Here is a 20,804-nt window from a genome sequence, read left to right as displayed (position 1 = left end):
GATTGTCTTTTTTACTGTGCACTATTCAGAAGAGTTTTGATGGGATAGTTTTAAGTCTTCTCCCTCTCTGACTCTTTTTTTTTTATTTTTTTTGACTTTTATGGGTCTACTCATAAAAGGATAACCAAAAAGAATAGTTTGAGAATCAGAACAAAATAGGCTGCAGACTCAGTTCAACATATATACCTACTAGTACAAGCTGGCAGAGAACAATTTATTTAGCACAGAAGCATAAATGTGCAAATGTTACATGGAAAATGGGAGCTCCACTTTAGGCTGAACCGCCTTATATCTACTATTAAGAAGTTTGAACCGTTGAAAGGTGACCTGCTACTACTATATGCGTTCATAGATACACACGTTTACATACATATACAAGTACTTATCTACATACGTACGTACAAACATATATATATAAAGAAGGTAGGTATGAGAATATAAGGTTCACATCAAAAGATCAATACAATCTTTACTGCCAGAGTGCAAAGAAGAAGATTTTAGAAGGTAATGCTAAGGAGGTTGAAATACATGTGTTCCTCTCGTATGCTGAGCGAATACTTGTGCTTCACGTTGCCTGTTTTGAATTCAGTGTTCCTCTCATATGCTTGGCCAATGCAAAGGCCAATGGAATAATCATAATCATCCAAACAAGGATATCATTTTGTTTGAAATATGGTCTGATTTTCAGTGACAATTGTGAAAGAAAAAAAAAATCTTCTGGTTGCTCGTATCCTTTCCGATCATCTTCTTTGACGCGCTGATCACTACAATGATAATGGTTGATGAGGTATATATTGATGAGTAATATGATAATTGTTTTTTGTTCTTTTTTATCCATAATAATTTCTATTTCACTGCTTGATCTGAATTCTTCTTATGGATGAAGGGAACCTCTCAAGAAGGCAATGGCATCAGTCGAACCATGTTCGACAATCTTGCGGTCCCAAAGCTCAGCTTCCATTACTTCATAAGACTAATCAGATACCTGGAAATCAGCTACATAGCCAACCTTTTCTAAAATATAGAGCTCCAACAGCTCAAAGTTGAAGGATAAATATGGATAGCAGCAAATTTATTTCACCGCAGCAGGATAATTTTCTGGTTTTCATGAGGGCTCCAAATAAGCAAGATATGTGAGGCCTACTTGAAATTTGGACAAGCAAGCCTCTAATTTGGGGTCTAATTTTTCCATTGATTAGCCTACTTACTGTTCGAACAATGATGAGAAGTAGTAACATTATCCAATTCCTGAGCACATGCTATTGTGCTTAAAAATCAAACATGTATTGATTTATGAAATTATAAATAAAGATGGGTATGATTGACTTTTTATAGTTTGAAGGCACAAAAAATAAATAACCAGAAGTAACTATTTATTGAGAGGGAGCATTAAGAATAATTTTTTACGTAATTATATAAAAATCAGCGAATAAATAATAAGAAGTATATTTTGTGAATTAAGTTTTTTTTTTTTAATTGTACCAAAGATTTGAGTTGGAAACTCATCTTTGTGAAGATTTGGATAGATAGGTTATTTGCGGAAGAATTGCTCTCTCCTCTTTGGATAGATTTGGATAGATGACTTCTTTTTTAATTTTTAATAAATACTGTTGGCAACTTAAAAAAATATCAAGCTATTGGGTGGCCTCGGCTTTGGGTTGGGCCTTTGGTGAGGCCTAGAGCATTCAGATCGAGCTTTGACCTAGAAATAAAATCTGAACAAATTTTGGGTCAGGCATGGACCAATGTTTGGCCTTGTCAGTGCCTGATCAAAGCTCAATCTTGACTTCTGGCCTGAGGCATAAGTCTAAAATGAAGCCCGATTCCAGCCCGAATTCATTATTAAAACCTTCTACTACGAGTCTTTCAAGAGCATTTTGAGCTAAATTGGGCCAAGAGTTTCAGATTATCAGGCTAAATTCCAATCCACCGAACCTTTCAACCAAAACGGACTTATGCAGGTTGGGCGTGATCAAATTTTAAGCCTAAACCCAGATTGATTCAACTGTGATTTGAAAAAAAATTTCGGATTTAAGCTTGGCTCGAAGCTGAAAAAATTTCCAGACGTGGCTCGTAGAAGCTCTAGCTTGGTCTGACCCAGCCAGTTCTAATCCTACATGCAACTGATCCGACCTTATTGGATCAGGATTTGAATAAAAATTTCAAGTCTAAACCCAGTCCGAAGCCTAAAAATTTTGGATCCGACTCCGGCAAGCTGCGGCTCGGTCCAGTTCGGCCAGTTCCGGTCCGACACGAGAGTTAGGCCCTGTTTGGGGGAGCTTTTGGAGGGCCAGAAAGCACTTTCTGGCCCTCCAAAAGTACTTTTAGATCAAAAATTGTGTTTGGTAAATTTTTCAAAAAGCTGTTTCAGCTTTTGCGGGAAGCTGAAAACAGCTTTTGGGAGGAAGCTCCAATTTGGAGCTTTTGGGAGGAAGCTGTTTCAGCTTTTTCGGAAAGCTGTATTTTTGACAAAAATGCACATATTAAAATAACATAATTATATAGTTTGTCCCTTTATAAACCTAAAAATCTGCTTGAGCCAAGAACCCTAGCCGTCAGACTCCCTTCCGTAAGAAAAGGTATTTTTCTTTTCAATTTTTGTATGCATCTCTTGAACCACATTTTAGAAGAAAAATTTTTTAATCCTTCTCCATACCTTCCAAAATCAATCTATTGTTTTTTTTTTATCATCAACCTCGCGGCCCACGCTGAGGTCCTTCTCGAGCGTGGACCACGAAGAAGAGCCCCTGGACCGCGGAAAATTATTTTATGGGTAATTATGAAAAATTATTTTATACTAATAATTATAATATTTTATACCTTTATTTTTGTATTATACTATAAATATAATATCATATTATATTATATCATAATACATTAATATGTTATGTTAAATAATTTAATATTATGTTATATTATGGAAAAATTAATTTATACTAATAATTATAATATTTTATACCTTTATTTTTGTATTATACTATAAATATAATATCATATTATATTATATCATAATATATTAATATGTTATGTTAAATAATTTAATATTATGTTATATTATGAAAAATTAATTTACACTAATAATTATAATATTTTATACCTTTATTATTGTATTATACTATAAATATTATATTATATTACATTACATTATAATACATTAATATGTTATTTTAAATAATTTAATACTATATTATATTATGGAAAATTAATTTATAATAATAATTATAATATTTTATACCTTTATTATTGTATTATACTATAAATATTATATTATATTACATTACATTATAATACATTAATATGTTATTTTAAATAATTTAATATTATGTTATATTATGTGAAATTAATTTATACTAATAATTATAATATTTTATACTTTTATTATTGTATTATACTATAAATATAATATATATTACATTATATCATAATACATTAATATGTTATGTTAAATAATTTAATATTATGTTATATTACCAAATATTAATTTACTCTAATAATTATATTACTATTATGCTATATTAACATAATATTATTTTATATTACAATAATATTATACTATATCGTATATTTATGTATTAATTTATGTTATGTTTTATTATGTTCTGTTGTATAATACTATGCAATGTCCTTTATGGTAATTTTATCATACAAAAGTACTTTCTCGGTTTGTTTACCAAACACAAAACAAACCACCACAGCACTTTACGAATGTAGTTACCAAACAGCAAACAGCTTTTTATAACAGCTCTACTTCAGACAGCTCTACTTCCAACAGCTCTGCTTCCAACAGCTCTACTGCCAACAGCTCCCCCAAACAGGGCCTTAGGCACTTTTGGAGAAGTAACGTCGTTGAAAGCGTAACAGCTTTCAGGGCTATCCGTTCTAATTAAATAACGGCGTTATTCGAACCGTACTTCTTTGTACCAACGGCGTAAATGCAATTCCCTACTCCGTTTTCAATCCTCCCAAGTCCCAATCTTCCTTCCTAGAAGTAGAAGGGAAGCAGTTCTTCCTCTTTTATGCCTCTAGGGTTAGGGCTTCTTTAGGCCTCGGGAGCTCCTCCTCTCTGGCTCTTCGCTGGCTAGTTCTCTCATCACGATCCAAATCATCTCAAGATGATTCCTTGGAATGGCTCGGCTCCGAATTCTAGGTATAACTCCGCCCCTTGCTTCCTTTCTATGTATGTCCTTTCACTGCCTCTAATTGAAGCGATGTTGCTTTGTCTTTTTGCAGTATGGAATGCTCTTCGTCGCGTAATTGATGGGACGAGCTGGTTCTAGGGTACAACTCTCTGGTTTGCTGTTGCATTTGGTTCGAAACTTGGACGTTTTCTAACTGTTCATCCCAAATGGATTTGATTTCGGGGAATATTTGTAGATTTTTCTTGTAGTTTCAAAGTGTTGCAGGATTCTATGTTTTGGTTGTACTTATATTATGAAGCACTGCTGGTCTGGATGTCAAAGTTCTGGACTTTCGGACGTTGATCTTATTGTAGCTTGTTCTTCATAACTTAAAGTTCTTGATGCCATTTATTGCGAATGTTTTAAAAGTCATTGCGAAGGCTAGATTGGCAGATCATGTGGTTTTATGGCGTGTTAAGTTTCTGATTTATTCCTAGTATGCATGATTTTGACATGCTTGTAAGTCAGGTCACTGTGCTGCTGTTTCCTCTAATGGATTTTTTCCCCCCGTTCTTTAAAATTTCATTTTTCATTAAATGCTAATCAATTTTTAAATATTTAAAAGAATCTTTGTGTGACATGTCTGATTCTATGCTCCTCTAGGTTTTGGTAGGATTTTGCATATCTCCGATTCTTCTTATTAAAGCTGTTTGAATGAAGAAATGAATTATACTTAAGATATCTTTGCTTACATTGTGCAGCATAGGCAATTTGCCCAACTTGTGATGGTTCTGTAGGGAGTTCTTATGAGATTTCTAATTGCTGAATTGTTCTTCTGTTCCTCCTGTTAGTTTCAGGGCGGTGCTTTTGATCTTATATCATTTAGATGGATGGTGAAGTTGGAGGAAGTATATAGGGTCATTTGGATAGTCATTTTGCTGCAGTTTATGATGTGATGAGTCTTCTTGGTCCTACATTCACTGAATTCTGATCACTTAGATATAATATCAGCTATGCTACTTGAGAAGGTGGTTGCACATGAATTAGCTGACAATGAACAGGCAGCAAATGGTTTGATGGAGGCGGCCATTAGCTAAGAGGAAGCACTTAAAAGAGAGCTAGAAGACCATAAATGAATGGAAATGGTTCTTTTGCAGTCTTCTATAGACTCTGGCTTGCTCCGTGCACCCTCTCAAGTAAGAACCTGTTTCTTCTTTTTCATAGTTTAGTCATAAATAACTCAAATCTGTACTTATATTTACATAACATGCAATGGAAGTTTGGAAGGCAGTTTGTTTTGTTTCTGCTGGCATTAGGTAGTGGGCTTAATATATTGTATTTATTAACAAGGCCTTCCACATGCACTTATTGTTGCAATCATTAGCCTTTCTGTTTTGTTTTGTTTATTTTTATCAATTATTTCAATTTGTTCTGTTTGAGTTTTCCATTTACATCTGCTATCAAAATTTAGGTGATATTTTTCACTATTGTGATGACATAGAGCTGTAATGCATTTCTCTGTGAAGGAACTGGATAATCGTCCAAAGGTTTTGCAAGAAACCATAGTTAATGAACAGCTGGAGAAAGAAGAGAATTTCCCTTAATCTCCAACCTTTTCAGGACCAGATAGTACTAGCTGCTTGCTGGGGTAATTGGAATGAGATAAATAGAAGGATCTTTCCTTAACAAATCTTTGAAATGCTGAAGGGGTTTATCTGAAGATAATTGGAATGCTGAATGACTAGAGATATCTGGTTCATAGGAAGCAGGTGTTTAACAGAGTGGTCAATCTTTTGTAGAACCTTGTACTTGTTGCTTCCCAATTTTCTTTTTCCATATATTTTTACTCTTTTTATCTGTATTCTTTACTCTATTAATGACTAGTGGGATTACCCTCCTTTTTCCATCAAGAAAAAGAAGTCACACGGTAATTGATTTGGGTTTTCTCCTTCATTCAGCTCAAGGATATTTTAAGTCTTTCATAATGTATTATATTTTTCTTATGCTCTAGGTTTCACTCCCTCCTCTGCACCCATTTTTGGCATCACTCCTTTCTTGTTCACCGAATTTCATGGGCCACCATCTCTGTATTACATTTCTGTCTTTCTCTTATGATACTCACTATTTGTTAGATGATATGTCCGCCCCTAATATTTTTCTCTTTAAAAGTTGGTGAATTACAGATTGTATTTTGAGATCCCATTATGTATCCAAGACAAGTGCTATTAAGACCATCAGTTTAGTGTTATGAAGTTCACTTAGTTGATATATTTCAAGCCTCTTTAGTGTTCTTTCATCTACCATGACTTTGACCAATAAGCCATCCTCATCTAGCCATCTATTTGCCATAATGTGAGTGGGATCATTCTTTCTGGTAATGGTCACGTGCAAGGTGTGGGCTCACTCTCATCTTATTTTCTTTTGTTTTTCCTTACATTGTCATAATTGAAGCATAGCCTCGAAGAATTGAAATTTGTGGAACTTCACCTCATTTTCTATGCAACCAAGCACAGCTTAAATTATTGAATATTTCACTTGCAGTTGCACGTATTCTTTCCTTATGGAATGCTTTATAACCTGTACATTGCTCAATTGCTTGTGTTATTGGGCAGTGCTCTCTCCTTTTTGGAAGTATGCCAATTTGCATATCTAACCTGGATTCTGATTCTAAGCAATTCACTATCCCTTCAAAGCATTGCTTGGTTCTATGATCATTGTTTCTGTGATATGCTTGTGAAAAACCAACTAGAAACTTGCATATATCTTATGGCTGATTGCACATTAATTGTTCTTTTTTTTTTTCTTCTAGGAAATACCTCCAAAACAAAGCCTTATTGGGATAAAGCGAAAAGCGGCATCTGAAAATATCCCTGACCAAGCCCTGCAAGGAAACCATGATCGATTGCCTTTCCCTGAGCATTCACAGAATCGACAACTTCTTCTCAGGCATTCACAGGGTCAACAACCGTTGTTGCAACAGTCTGACAGTCAGCGACCACCACCAAACCAGATAGGATCCTTTTGGTGCAATATCTGCAAGATGAATTGTGGTAATGCTTTTAATCTCAAGTGTCACTTCCAAGGAAAAAAACACAAGGCCAAATGGGTTGAGGTCTCTCAATGCATGTCCTCTGAACCAAGTGGGAACAAGGTCAAACGAAGGAAGAATACCAGACAGCATGCAAGCAACAATTCCACACCTTCAAACGAGGTAGCATACTTTTGGTGCAATCTCTGCAAAGTGAACTGCGGCAATGCTTTTAACCTTGAGTGCCATTCTCAAGGGAAAAAACACAAGGCCAAATGGAATGAGGTCTTTGGAAGCAGGAAGACCATTCCGGATGGGAAAAGGGTCAATGGAAGGAAGAATACCAAACCTCGAAAGCCAAGTTTATTGGGATAAAACAAGTAGTAGTATCAGCAAGTCTACGGAAGTCAAGATTAAAGACTGCTGCTGAAACAACTTTAAGATTGGTGGGCCCTACTGCAACTGATGCTATTAAGATGACCTTCAGAGCAGCAAGTCCAGAATCACTGAACCTTAATGCAACAGTTACAGGTTACTCCTCAGGATAACTACCGGATTAATTATGTATATACTTGGAAGAGATCTAAACCCATGATCTCAAGCAACCTTAGCTCTGGTGCTATGGAAAAATAATCACTTGACCCAAAAGCTTAAGCTGCTGAGGAATTGATGGAGTGTATAGTAGGTTTTTAGTTAACAAGTTCTTTGGATGGAATGTCACTGTACTGAATGTGAATGATGTCAAGGAAGCAAGAATGTCAATGCTAAATGGGAGTTAAACTGTATGGTGGAAGGAGTGCGAAAGGAGTGTTGGTGGCTCAGCATTGTGCTGGAAGAATTATGTTGTTCCTTGCCTGGCTTTATGAGAGAAGAAATAAAGAAGTGATGGTGCTTATGGTTCTGTTGTTGGTGGGGAGATGCAAAGTCTGAATGTATTTTTGGATTTAAATATCTGGAATTGTTCAAGAGGAATCGTGAATCTCTGAATGATGGCCTGCTATGAAAAAAGGGATTTGATGCATCTAAAGTGCTTTATCAAACGGAGGATCATAGCCATCAGTGCTTCCTCTCACATCATGACTCCCAAGTTCAAGAAGGGGAGGCAGAGGGGCTGGGGTCAGGTTGCAAATGGTGGGATGAAGTGCTCGGTGGAGGTGCTGTATGTAAGGCTGGATGCGAGGGACATGCTGGTCATGCTACTTAATATCTCCATTGATGATAGTGGTGGTGGAAGCAGGTATAGTGCAGTGGTGGTGGCAGATGTGGTAGCTTGGTTTGCTCTTTATGTGGGTTGCTTTGGTACCAGATATTAAACAATTCTGAATACAGACCTGTACTGTTGTTTATTTCTAGTATACGGTAAGCGTTCATACACATATTTTGCTGCTTGGATAATATTTCATTGTTGTTCTGGTCTTGTTCCCATTAGTAAAATGCTAAAATGGTACACTATTATCATAAATAACTCCGAAGAAATAGGTTAGGGGCTGAATAAATAGGGGGTTCTTCGTTAGGTTCTTTGTTATTCCAGCATTGCTTGTTTTTCCTTAGCCCCTTACCGAGCTTTTGAATAAAATTTTGAGTTTAATCATAGCAATGACATCATCTAAATTGATGAAGGACAATTGCAAATTGTTGGGGACATTTTACTCACCTATACTATTCTCCATGATTTTCTTGGTTAATTGATTTAATCAAGCCTTTTGATGATTCACATTTTTAACAATTTTGTTCATCGATCATCCATGATTTATCCCAGTAGTGTACATTTTTCTCCATTATCTAGTTTAAATGAGAGTCTATTCCAAAAGGCAGAGAGGTCTTTGCTCATTATCTAGCTTTTATAACTTGGATTCAGAGGTTGAAAAAGGAGACTAAGAGTGCATCATCCAAAAAGAATTTTTTATTATTTTTTATTTTTATTTTTATTATTATTTTTTTTGGATGAGGGATTCTAAACCCATACCCTACCTTATACCCACATCCCCCCTCCACCTGTCTTCATCTACAAGACAAATCACATGGCTTCAGCCACAAATATGCATCTACTTACATGGTGGACCTTTATATTGTTCCAGCTCCTTGTGTCCATTGGTCCATGTAGGAGAGCTAGAAATGAAGTATAGCCATGTTGGATTGGACTTCAAATTCCTTTTGGTACAGCTTTCAGGTCTGTGTGTCCGTATATAAATCCACAGCTCCCATTCCTTCTCTATCCTCAACCACACAAGCTTGTATCAGAGTTCATTGGCTAGCAGCAATGGAGGCATCCTGTTTCCTCACTTCTAAATCCTTCAAAAAAACCCTAGATTAGGTTCCATCCTCAAGCCCAAACTGCTCTTCTTCCATAAGAAAAGGTTCAGCTAAGGGCTCCATAGAACTGGCGGAGGTCATTCTTCTGCTATAACCTGCTCGGATCTTCATTTTTATAGGAAGAAAAAAAGATTTGATAATATGTTAAACTTGTGACCTAATGAAAAAACAGCTTGATATTTTTTGTAAACTTTTTATTTTGATTTTTCCGGTACTTTTTTTTCAGGTGATAGTGGTTATGCTTTTCCTGAAGAGCTTAGGGGCTCTTGCTTCCTTTCTCAAGAACCATTTAATATCTGCTGTTGAACCTGAGTAATGTCGATTTTAGATTGGATCAGATGAAGCATGTTTAGTCTATTGAATTTGTTAGTCTGGAGTTAAATAAAGTAATTAATAAGAGCTCAGACAATCCTTGATGGATTAAAATAGAGTATTGAGTTTCTTTTGAATAACTGATGGGCAAATGCCTCCAGATTTTGACCCCATAATGACTGATAAGATAAGTTGTATCATTTCATTGGGCCTCATAGTCGGCCAAGTTCGCATGTCTAAAGCCCATACTGGGTCTTGAGCATAGTAAGTAGTGTTTCTACTTTCTTGATCCAAAGCTCTAACATCTGTTGGTAACTGCAGACTAACAGGTTGCAATCTTAGACCACGGTCACTGAATGATGATGTCGAGCCATTAATCAAATCAGACTGGAGATCTTTCTGAGCAAAGCTAGTTGCTAGTGAGCAAGCATCACTTGATCCTAATGGGCTCACCCCATCCATGGGCCCCCAAAGTGTTGTCTCCTCATTGCCACTAAGAAGCTCGACGACGTTCGCATATTCGAGAGTATCGCCGCCGTCAACAGGCCTATTAGGGCTGCCGGCATCATACTCAAGCGGCCACCTCTTTTGTCCATGAAGGAGATCCAAACAATAAGCTCGGACATCGAAGGGATCGGCGGCCCATTGGAGGAGGGCCTTTTCTTGGTGGGCCTCCAAGGTGGGGATGATAGGGTGGGGAGGAATGGGGTGTTTGAGGAGGTGATGGAGGAGATTGTATTGTGCTGATTAGATGGTCAAGAGGAATGTGGTTGGGGTGGGTGACTTGAGGTTGTTTTATGGGTGCTGTGGTTGGGGGAGGGAGCAAGCTGAAGGAGGAAATAAGAGAGGGATTTTGGAGGAAGTGTTGGGCTGTGGGAGGAAAGGTGTTGGGCCTTGTTTTTGAACAGAAGGTGTGACAACTCCTAAAGGGAGGAAGAAGATCTGCTATGCCCTTGGAAGGAAGAGAGAAGAGTAGCTCTTAGCATAGAGTGCCTTCTAAGTAATTCTTGAAATGAAGGGTCCCTGGGCTCTTGATCTTCTTACCTAACATGGGGTCAAATAAGACACTTGACCATCTAACTGGATGTAGTTCATTTATTCTTGTCATTTGGTGATTATTAGATTCCTGCGATTGACCACAATCATATAACAAGAGTGAGGACCATGCCAGTATCTGTTAGTTCATGAGAAGAAGGGCAACCTAACCTGGGGTCATGGCTTGCCAACCATTTAACAATTAGGGCATGTTGATCAAAATATTTCGACAACCGATCCCTCATTTCTATGGTAACTGAATTTTTAGTTGTTTCACCCGTGTTTAAAAATGTTTGTGTGTGAAGCAAGGCACAAATGTGTGCAGGATTAATCTATTATTGATTCAAATGAAATGTATCTGGCTCTAATAGTTAAAAGGATGGTCAAACAAGGGATGCGGAATTAATTTTCTCTTAAAAAATTGATGGTGTCACCAAATTCAACTGGTCTTTGTGCATCTTTTTTTTTTTTTATTTTAAGATATACATGTTGTTGATATTCTTATAAAATATTTTTCCTTTCATTTATAAAATGCTGTGGAATTCCTATGGAGGTGTCTATTGGTTTATGTCATATATGAAATAATTACTTTGCGCTTCCTTTTTGGAAGACTAAGGCTCCAAGCTATATTGAACTACATTTGATTTGTACGTGACAACTTGGATCTGACCAACATTTTGTAATCCAAACCCAGGGAATTGACTTAATTTTTACTTGAGTTAGGTATGGATGCAATTATGGTTGGCGGAACTATTTCGAACCGTCCGATTCAGAGTATCTCGCGTCGTATCGGTGGCAACGAAAAAGAAGAAGAGAGAGAGAGCGGGGGAGAAGGGGGGAGAGAGAGAGGCCAGCCGGCGGAGGCCGAGGTGCAGTCATGCGTAGGAGATGGCTCTTTTATTTTTGCGAATTTTAAATAAAAGTTGGTAAACCTATTATGGACTTCACTTAATTTTTTTTAAAAATAATTAAAATTCAGCAAATTTGTACCTACTCGTGCTGCTGGATGATCAATCTGGGGCTCGATACCGGCAGCAGCAGACATTGGATGCAACAAAAAGTTAGAGAAATAGTGGGAATTGACCCAACCCAACCAGACATGAAAAAACCCAAGCCAACTTGTGGGTCTTCTCCATTTCTCGGGCATACATGGTAGGTTATTTGCAATAAAAAGCCTTTCTTTAAGCCAATCAAGGTTCCAAGCTTCCACCTGAGATCCAAGGCTTGCGTTTGAGTAGATGAAAGCCATGTGATATCCCATTTGAGGACTGAAAGTGTGATCCAACTTTTGAAATTTATATTTTCTAAGAAAATGAAAATTTTCTCTTGTGGCAATTTTTAAAAAAAACATTATTGAATGAAATCTGAAAATTTTGGAATCTTAGAAGTGGTATGAAAAAGCCATGTGGAGATAATAATGAAGACTGAAAAATATGCCACTTGGCATCCCAGGCAAAAGAAAAAAATTTCCAACAGAAGCATCCTAGTAACTAAGGGAGACCAAACTACCAATAAGCCATTTCAAGCCATCTGCCCTTAAACCTAACTTCCAAACAAAGGAATGTGGAGTTTCCTCTGTAGCAATGGTTTAAATAAAAGATAGCAGGTCTGATGACCCTTAAAATAACTCTGGTTGCCTATTATAATGAAGGGAATTTACTCCATCCTTTGGAACTGGGTCCTTTCAAACCTTGGCTAGCCACCTATATCTGGTCCTATTGTTTCAGTTGGCATTGCCAAGCTCAATACATTATACACATATACTCCAAGGCTCGGCGCATAAATTTTCTAGCTTATATTTCTTTAAGAAAATGTATACCATGGATTTTGATGCTACAAAAATTAGTTTAGGTAAATTAGTCTAGGAGAGATTTAATGGTTGGCTTTTTAATGGAATTATATGAGGAGCTTACTCTCCTGTTAAAAAAAGACAAGGGAGTCTCCTAATGGTGAGGGAAACAAGACATATGCTCCAACACTGAGTGCAGATTCATAAAAGTGCCATCAAGTCATGGATGAGAACAAGGGAGACATGCACCTTTCCTTCATGTCCTCACATCATTTCCATTTGAAAGGAGCATCCAAGTGCTCCACTAGACAAATGCAATACACTAGCTAGGAAAGAGCCATTGCCATTACTCTTTAAAATCTCAGCTCTTACTATGGTGGGTGAGAGAGAGAGAGAGAGAGAGAGAGAGAGAGAGAGAGAGAGAGAGAGAGAGAGAGAGAGAGAGTCGAGGAGAAGGCTCACATAATTCGCTCAGGAGCGCAAATGGGACCTATTGTGGTTCTAATTTGGCCTGAGGGTGACCACGCCGGAGGAGTCGAGGGAGCTGCTAGAAAGTTGAGGAAGAGGTTGAACCATCTTCCGCACGACGGCGTACCTGCACAAAGCCTCACCAGTGGTTCCGATGATGGCCCTCCGACGTTCAAGTTAGAGTGAATCTTAGATGGATCAAAAGTCCCCTCGGCGTTACCTGATGGGGCTATTTATAGTCCATGTAGAGATGCCCAGGTGGTGGAGGTATGGCCCGTTCCCATCATGAGAGAAGTTGGCTTCAAGCCAGATGGCGCGTAGCTAGAACCTACTTGGAGCGCATGGCGCAGTCCGTTCTTGTGAATGGTAGAGCATTGACAGTTGTAGCAGGGTATGGTTGAAGCAGCATGGCATTGTCCTTGACTGTCGTTGGCCCGCAAGCAAAGCATGGCGCGGAGGCGTTGCAGTGTACGGCCACGTAGGCAAGCGTAGACAGGCTCGTGGATGCGGCCGTAGGCGAGACCGAGCTCGGTGAGAGGTTGCATCATGTGTTTGGCGAGGTCGGCTTATCGAGTGCTAAGGTCGGCCTAGCATCTCTGATTCCGAGATGTGCTCGATAGAGCGCCCTGAGCTCAAGGATCGGGGCACGTTATTGGATAAAGCGCCTCGAGCTCAAGCTCGGAGCGGCTCGACAAATATGGAAGGCGCCCCGAGCTTGGTCGGGGCGGGTCAGTGAACATAGAAGGCGCCCCGAGCTTGGTCGGAGCGGGTCGGTGAATACAGAAGACGCCTCGAGCTTAGTCAGGGCGGGTCGGCGAATACTCCTGGGGTCGAATAGGCTTTTGGGGCATCCCGAGCTTGAGCTCGGGACGTCATTATAAGCATTAGGAGAAGTTACTGTAGGTCGCAGCAGTGGTCCCCCCCCCCCCCCCCCCCCCCAAATGAAGACTAGTTACAAAGACCACCATCTTCGTCGATGCAACACTAAATTGCTTAGCCTTTTGGTTATAAATTGAGTGTATTGTGTGTTGCAAGTTTTCTCATTACTCCATTCTAATTTTCTTGTTTGATGATTCGATGGCGGCTTTCAGATGTGACCCAATCAACTACCTTAAGGTTGCTAGAGGCTGTAAATTATAAATGGGAGTTCAATATGGAAGTTTTTGATTAGATAATCTATTCGACAGACTTATGGTGAAGTGTCAATATGTGGTCACATCTCATGTGATCAGTAATGTGCTTCATTTAATTACATGTTCTCATGAACGAACCTAATGATTTCAATTTTTTACCCAAAAAATCCAAAAAACTAATGCTTTGAGTTGAAGGAAATCCTGAAGGCAGTTGATACTAGGAAAATGACAGCATTTATGGCAATCTTCTGAGCCTAGATGGTGCTTCAAGGGAATAACTTCAAGGGAATAAAGGGACCATATGTTTGAATGCATCCCCATGACACTTGAGTTATATAAAAATAATCCCTTCTTCATCTTTTAGTATACAGTTACAAACATTGGCATAGCCATGTTCATCTACGCATGCGCATGAAATACCGATTACCTTCAAACCGGGTTGCATGTGAATTTCATACAACCAGTATTCTAGCCTCATAGCATCTGGAACTTAAAGCAAATGCATACTGAAGCTTGAAGAACACCAATTTAATGCAAGTGTGACATAATAAATGCAACAGAGCAACCTTACACATGACTAGAACTATATTGCCAGAAAATGATATGAAACTAGGGCAATGCAGAAACATGAAAACATAAACGAAATCGAGATGAAAGAGATCCTTACAAAATAAGATCAGATCAAAAGTATGCATTTTTTTTACAACCATCATGACCTCAAAGATGCAGCAAAGGTTTAGGGTCTAAATTGAAATAGAGAATCCCTTGTGAAAGTTGAAACATGGTTGAGACCAAAACCAAGATGGTTTTATACAAAAGCAAGCCATATAAATTTGATATTGTGTGTGTGTGGGTCACAGAAGGCCAGCTTCAAAGTCTATTTTAGGAACCAAGCTTGGAGTTATTTTTCTAAATTTGGACTTGGATCTCGTGAAACGTAGATTTTGGACCTGTCTAACAAAAAAGCTGCTATAGCCTCCTGGCTTGAAAGGAACCAAGGTCTTAACAGGAAAAGGACCAAATTTTGTGTGCAGCAAGTTGGCACTGTAGTCTTTTGTGTAAATGAGACTCAATTTTGTTCTTTTCTTTCTCTAAGGAATGACACCAAAAACAAGTGTCAATGTAATCACAATCCTTTGCCACTCCGAGGAGATTATAATCTTTAGACATGCACTCATGCGCATGCACGCGTGCACGCAAACTGATAAACAAATAGATAGACAGATAGGTTTGTAAGCCTCTAAATAGAAGCATTGGTGAATATAGTTGCATCACTGTAATCCTAGCTAATTAGGGCATATTAAGCCTAAGCTTGGAGAGTTCGGTATAAATTATTATTCAGCCTACCGATATATGCAGGCATACAAATGCATGTCAGTTTATATCGTAAGCAAAAGTTTGCTCGAAACAAGTTGAAAGCAAAAATTTGCTCAAAACAAGCCGAAAGCAATAATTTGTCCGTGAAAGGTCTTTTTTTCTCTTTTTTTCTGATTTTTTTTTCCACTTCTTGTACCCATTTCATGTCTAATGAAATGTGTTGCAGCCCTTCCCATCATTTTGTTCAACACAAATAAAAAAAAAAGGAGAAAACAGAAAAAAGTCTGCATCCCATAAGTGTGGGTATATTTAATTGGGATCAATTTTGCCCCTTATCATAACAATGGCCAGATATATTGTTAAAACAATAGAAGAAAATGAAAGCTAACCTTACAATTGTTAGAACATGCAATTTCGGTTAAGAAATTTGAATTGAAATATAATAATCATATTATAGAAGGATCATACACCAATAATACCTCAGTAATTTCATCTTTAGTTATAAACAAGAAAAAGGGTTAGAAGGTTGAACCTATTACCAAAAACTTTTCTTACAATGCTAGCATGAGACATGGTATAGGGATAGCTCCAATTCATCAAGGATTGTGGCATAAAGAAATAATGAATCTCTCATGCTCTGTGACTTATGCAAGCAATGCAGGATTATTTTTAGAAAGAGGGTTGGGATCCATTGCATTACTCATAAAAATCTAATTATAGAAGCCTATTCATCTTTCTAGCTCCAAACATCCAACCTTTTCTTTTGAAACTAACTACTATGACTACATCCCAAAAAGGATGTAGATCTGACAGTTGATTTCCTAAAACTAATTTGTCGATCTTTTATCCAAATCAATATTTCAACAATTATTCCAAAAGAATTATTTTGAAATTTTTAGAAACACTATAATGCTTATCAAGTCTCATCTAGTGTGTCAGGGCTATATTTTGTTTATGACAAAGTGCTTGGGCGTTAAATTTTTATTTTTGTGTTGGAGAATCATCTCTATCCTCTCACATTTAATGCCAATGTTGGTGTTGAATCTCAACCTCTACTTCCATATATGGCGTGGCATGTGCTTCAATCTACAATGTTTAAAATGTGAGCAATGCTCTTACATACAAGAATGAGAAAAGAATGAAGAAATTTTAGATTTTATTTCAGCAAAGGAAAAAAAAAAAATTTGTTTTAAAATGACAGGATTTTTTTTCTCATGAAATATATTTTACATGAAACTAATTATTGCCATATGTTTGAGGCACTATATTGATGTTCCTATTTGGTGAAGTTATGGATTCATTACAAGTCCATCCATTGCCTTCATGGAAAGCAACATCATGACAGACCTCTTTCACCTTAATTCTATAACAATGTCCTTTGTAGACCTATGGCAGGGACCACTCCATGCCATGTACTGTTGCTTTCAAAGATAATCTAGACTCCAAGGCAACTAAAACCGGGTTGACTTACTAGTCTTCCAATGTGGAAAAGGAATAGGGAACCAAGACTAAGCAACTCAGGCTTGGCTCATGAGAAGTTTATGCAAGCATTCTGATTTGATTAAAAAGGAAAAGAGATTTTCAAGATCAAACTGCACTTTAGAATAGTTTGCAAATAAGCCAAACACGGGCACTAGCTTGCTTGCAATGATAATCTAAGCTCGAGCAACTTTGATTGAGCATAGCTCCAATAAAGCCCGAGCTCGAGCACCCCAATAGTATGATCAAGCCAGCCAAACAATTGGATGCTCAGCTTGGATCAGCTGATTAGCATCCATAAGTTTACAAGTAATTTGAGTTAGTGAGATTAGCAATCACCGTTAGCTCAATCATTAGCTTTAGTCTAACAATTTAGGATGCCCTATTGTATGCTGTAAATAACAATCAGCAATAAAAATCACTAACACTCGGTTAATTTAGTAACATCTTCATTAATCATTAGCATATAAATATTTTTGTCGTCCTATGAACTAATCTTGGTTGGCATTTCTCTCCACCTGAAAGGGGTAGGCATCTCAGTCATTTTCTTCTTTTGAGAAATGGGGAGCCAAGGTCCACTAGATTTATTAGATAATATCTCTATTATATTCTTGAAAAGAATACTATGATCAGCTCACTTTGGCGTCCATATAAGAGATCCTCATTTATATGATTCTATTGATGTGGTGACATAAACAAGCCCTTAATTTATAACCAAAATATTAAAATATTTTTTAAAAAATTTATCTCATATCAGTTAGCAATTTATTATTATGATATTGATATAAGTTTTTATCTATTATTATTATTATTATTTATTTATTTTGGGTACATCGGCTGCTCACACTAATTTTGTGTGAGCACTGCCATTAAAGTCAAGAGAAAGGATGTAACCTAAAGGTGAGAGAACAGATATAAGGCAGGTACAGAGAAAATCTCTAAAATGGTGGGCAGCAAAAGAGACGACCCGATCTGTAGGTATGTTCATCTCTGAAGGTGCCACACTTCCTTAGTCACCTTCTGATGTTCTCTAGAAATGGGTGGTCTATTATTTCACATCTCTGCATGTTCACCTCTATGTAAATATGCACAGCTTGAAAGGCGCCACACTTTCTCAATTGTCTTTTGATGTCATTTAGAAGCGGATGGTCTATTATTTCTCATTATAATGGTTGTCATACTAGCTATTATTTTATTCTTAAGACAGAAATACTAGCTATTATTTCGAACAGAATCAACTATAAAAGGGATAACGTTGAAGGTTTCAAACTTTGGGCTTGTGACGGCAAATTGCCATAGAAAAAGGTTTCTTTTTATGGGAGGGTTCCAATCACGTGATCCAATGGCAGTAGGGCGAGAATAATGAGGACTGGATGGATCTCGGGGACGAAGGAATGTTCGCAAGTGGACAAAAGAATAGGGGCATTCTCGTCATGCCAGAGCTGGTAATTTCGAACACGGACTGAGGGCTATTTGGGAAGAGGGAAATGTTTGGACAACCCAGGATTTATGGGTGCAGATCGACCTCGGGATGAGGAAAGGGGAGGGAGGAATTTTCGCCGCTAAGGCTTCGGTGTCTGGTCGTACGGAGGAGGGAGACTGACCTTGTAGTTGGAGGAAATTACGAAAGTGGCCCCGTAGGCAGGTCCCATAGTTTTATGACCTTGTGGAGGCTATTTACGAGGCTACCCCTAGGGAAAAAATGAAACCTTGATGAAGGTTTGACTTGTGCTTGTGATTGGAGTCCTAATCTTTCATTTGATTATATGAGTGAGGTGGACTTGGTGGTTTAAGAATTAGAAGATTGGAGGGGGAATGGTGTTATTTTTTTTTTTTTTTATTTTGAAATAAGGGAGACAAGAGCCACCTTGTCACTGTTTTATTTTAATGCATCAACCAAGGTAGGTATTCGTGACTTTGATTAGTCAAAGCGTAGAAAAGTGATTCTAGGTAGAGCAAGAAGTTTCGATAGCATAGATTACATCTAGAGCTACCTTGGTGCTAGAGATGAGTGGCGGATCCAAAGTTGGAAATAGTTTGTTAAAATGTCTACGAACATGCACAAATAGTTGCATGCTTGCATCCCAACTATCTTTTATCATTGCTTAGACATGTAATGCCTTTTGTTCTCTTCAACTTTTGGTTGCGAAACTCAAAATGCTACTATATTTGTTGTGCCATTGTCAAGGTTGGTTGAAATATAATCTTATTCAAATATTAATTTTTATAATTAATATTCAACTCTATCATGTACATGACGAACATGGACAAATGAATTGTTGAACTAGTAATTCTGATAAATTAATTTTTAGCCATCTTTTCTAATAAAAAAATGGCAAACTACTATGAAACGTTTTATAGAATTAAACTTATATCACAAAAACAAAAGTTGAGTGTATTTTTTATTACTTAAATTTGGCAAAAGTTTATGCTAACAATATTTTATTCATGGCTTGGTGTGATTATATTGTTGATAAAAAGTGTATCTTTGAAGGCTTGGATGAAACTAGTTAAGTATCACCCAGATCGTAACGTATACTTATTTTCAATTATCAAAGGTAAGTACAATGAGATAAATATTGTTTCAATGAAAACTTGCATAATCCATGCTATATATGGTACATGGTGATTAACGATTGAGCGCACCAAATTCTAGAAGCATGCATGCATGAAAATCAACAATACAAATCCTTAACCTATGTAGGGAGGGAGGAAGGTTGATTTTACAATTTATATCCACTTGTAAAAGATGATGTCAAACTATTGAATAAACCATACCATGCCAAGGGTGGTGTATTAATAAGATAAAAAATTCACTATTCTAAGCAAGCAAACTAGGTTAGATTCCCATGGGTATGCATCTTATAGAATCGAACATATGAAATGAACTAGGGGATCAATAATGAAATCAATCATCTCAACCTATATATCTATATGCCTCCAGTGAATTCAACCGTGCATTTTGAAAAAGTGAGTTGTATTAGGCACACAAGATGTATAATGGTGATTGCAATTATGTGAAGCATCAAATGCAGTTGGATGTGTCTTCAATTTCGACAGCAATACAGAGTTTAATTGGGCAAGAGTTTGTTAGTTTGAGTAGCATGTCAAGTTGAATAGAGTAGATCTATTATCCTTCATTGGGGACAAAAGATCTTCCAAAGTTTTCAAGGTACTATGTGGCTTTAATTTGCTTTTGGATAGGAGAACAACTGCTGAAATATCAAGTGCCAGAGTTCCCATTAAATAGTATCTTACATGGATTAAGATTGTTGTGGGGAGGAGAGGGGGCCTTGAATTTAGTCCCATATCGGCTAGTAGCGGAAAGGTTTCGTGCCTTAAATGGGGGGTGGAAACCCTTTCCTCTCGAGGCGCCTTTTGAAGGGCAAAACCGTGAGGAGGGCTCCGGGTACGCTCGACCCCCAAAGCGGACAATACCTCGGGAGGAACGCGGTCCTCTTTCTCTGCTAGCTTAATGTGGGCTATGCTGTTGCACGAGGCTCCGGCCGAAGGTCGTCCCCGCAACAGATGGCGCGCCAGGTAGGGGCGCCTCCTCACTCCATTGACTACCCTTCAGGACTGTGGGGGCCCGGTGGGCAAAAACCTGCCCGGAACCTTCCCGCTGGGGGGGCTATATTGTGGGGAGGGGAGGGGGCCTTGAATTTAGTCCCACATCGGCTAGTAGCGAAAAAGTTCCGTGCCTTAAATGGGGGGTGGAAGCCCTTTCCTCTCGAGGCGCCTTTTGAAGGGCAAAACCGTGAGGAGGGCTCCGGGTACGCTCGACCCCCAAAGCGGACAATACCTCGGGAGGA

The 20,804-nt window shown here is 37.9% G+C and overlaps 1 long non-coding RNA gene across 3 annotated transcripts; it reads left to right on the top strand.

The window, feature by feature from the left end:
* The first annotated feature begins 3,953 nt into the window (after positions 1–3,953).
* LOC103705228 lies at positions 3,954–11,244 on the top strand. 3 transcript variants are annotated; one of them, XR_005512226.1, is made up of 5 exons: positions 3,954–4,147; positions 4,231–4,278; positions 4,976–5,314; positions 6,928–8,505; positions 10,093–11,244. It is a non-coding gene; the product is annotated as an uncharacterized LOC103705228 (long non-coding RNA). The 3 variants fall into 3 exon arrangements; XR_603758.4 differs by having other exon boundaries at positions 4,970–5,314; XR_003385306.2 differs by lacking the exon at positions 4,231–4,278 and having other exon boundaries at positions 3,955–4,147; positions 4,970–5,314.
* Positions 11,245–20,804: the final 9,560 nt, after the last annotated feature.

This window comes from Phoenix dactylifera, chromosome 6 (genome assembly GCF_009389715.1).
Source record: "Phoenix dactylifera cultivar Barhee BC4 chromosome 6, palm_55x_up_171113_PBpolish2nd_filt_p, whole genome shotgun sequence".
Taxonomy (NCBI): Eukaryota; Viridiplantae; Streptophyta; class Magnoliopsida; order Arecales; family Arecaceae; genus Phoenix; species Phoenix dactylifera.
Note: the sequence above shows the minus strand (reverse complement) of the source record. Positions and strands in the feature narration are given on the sequence as shown.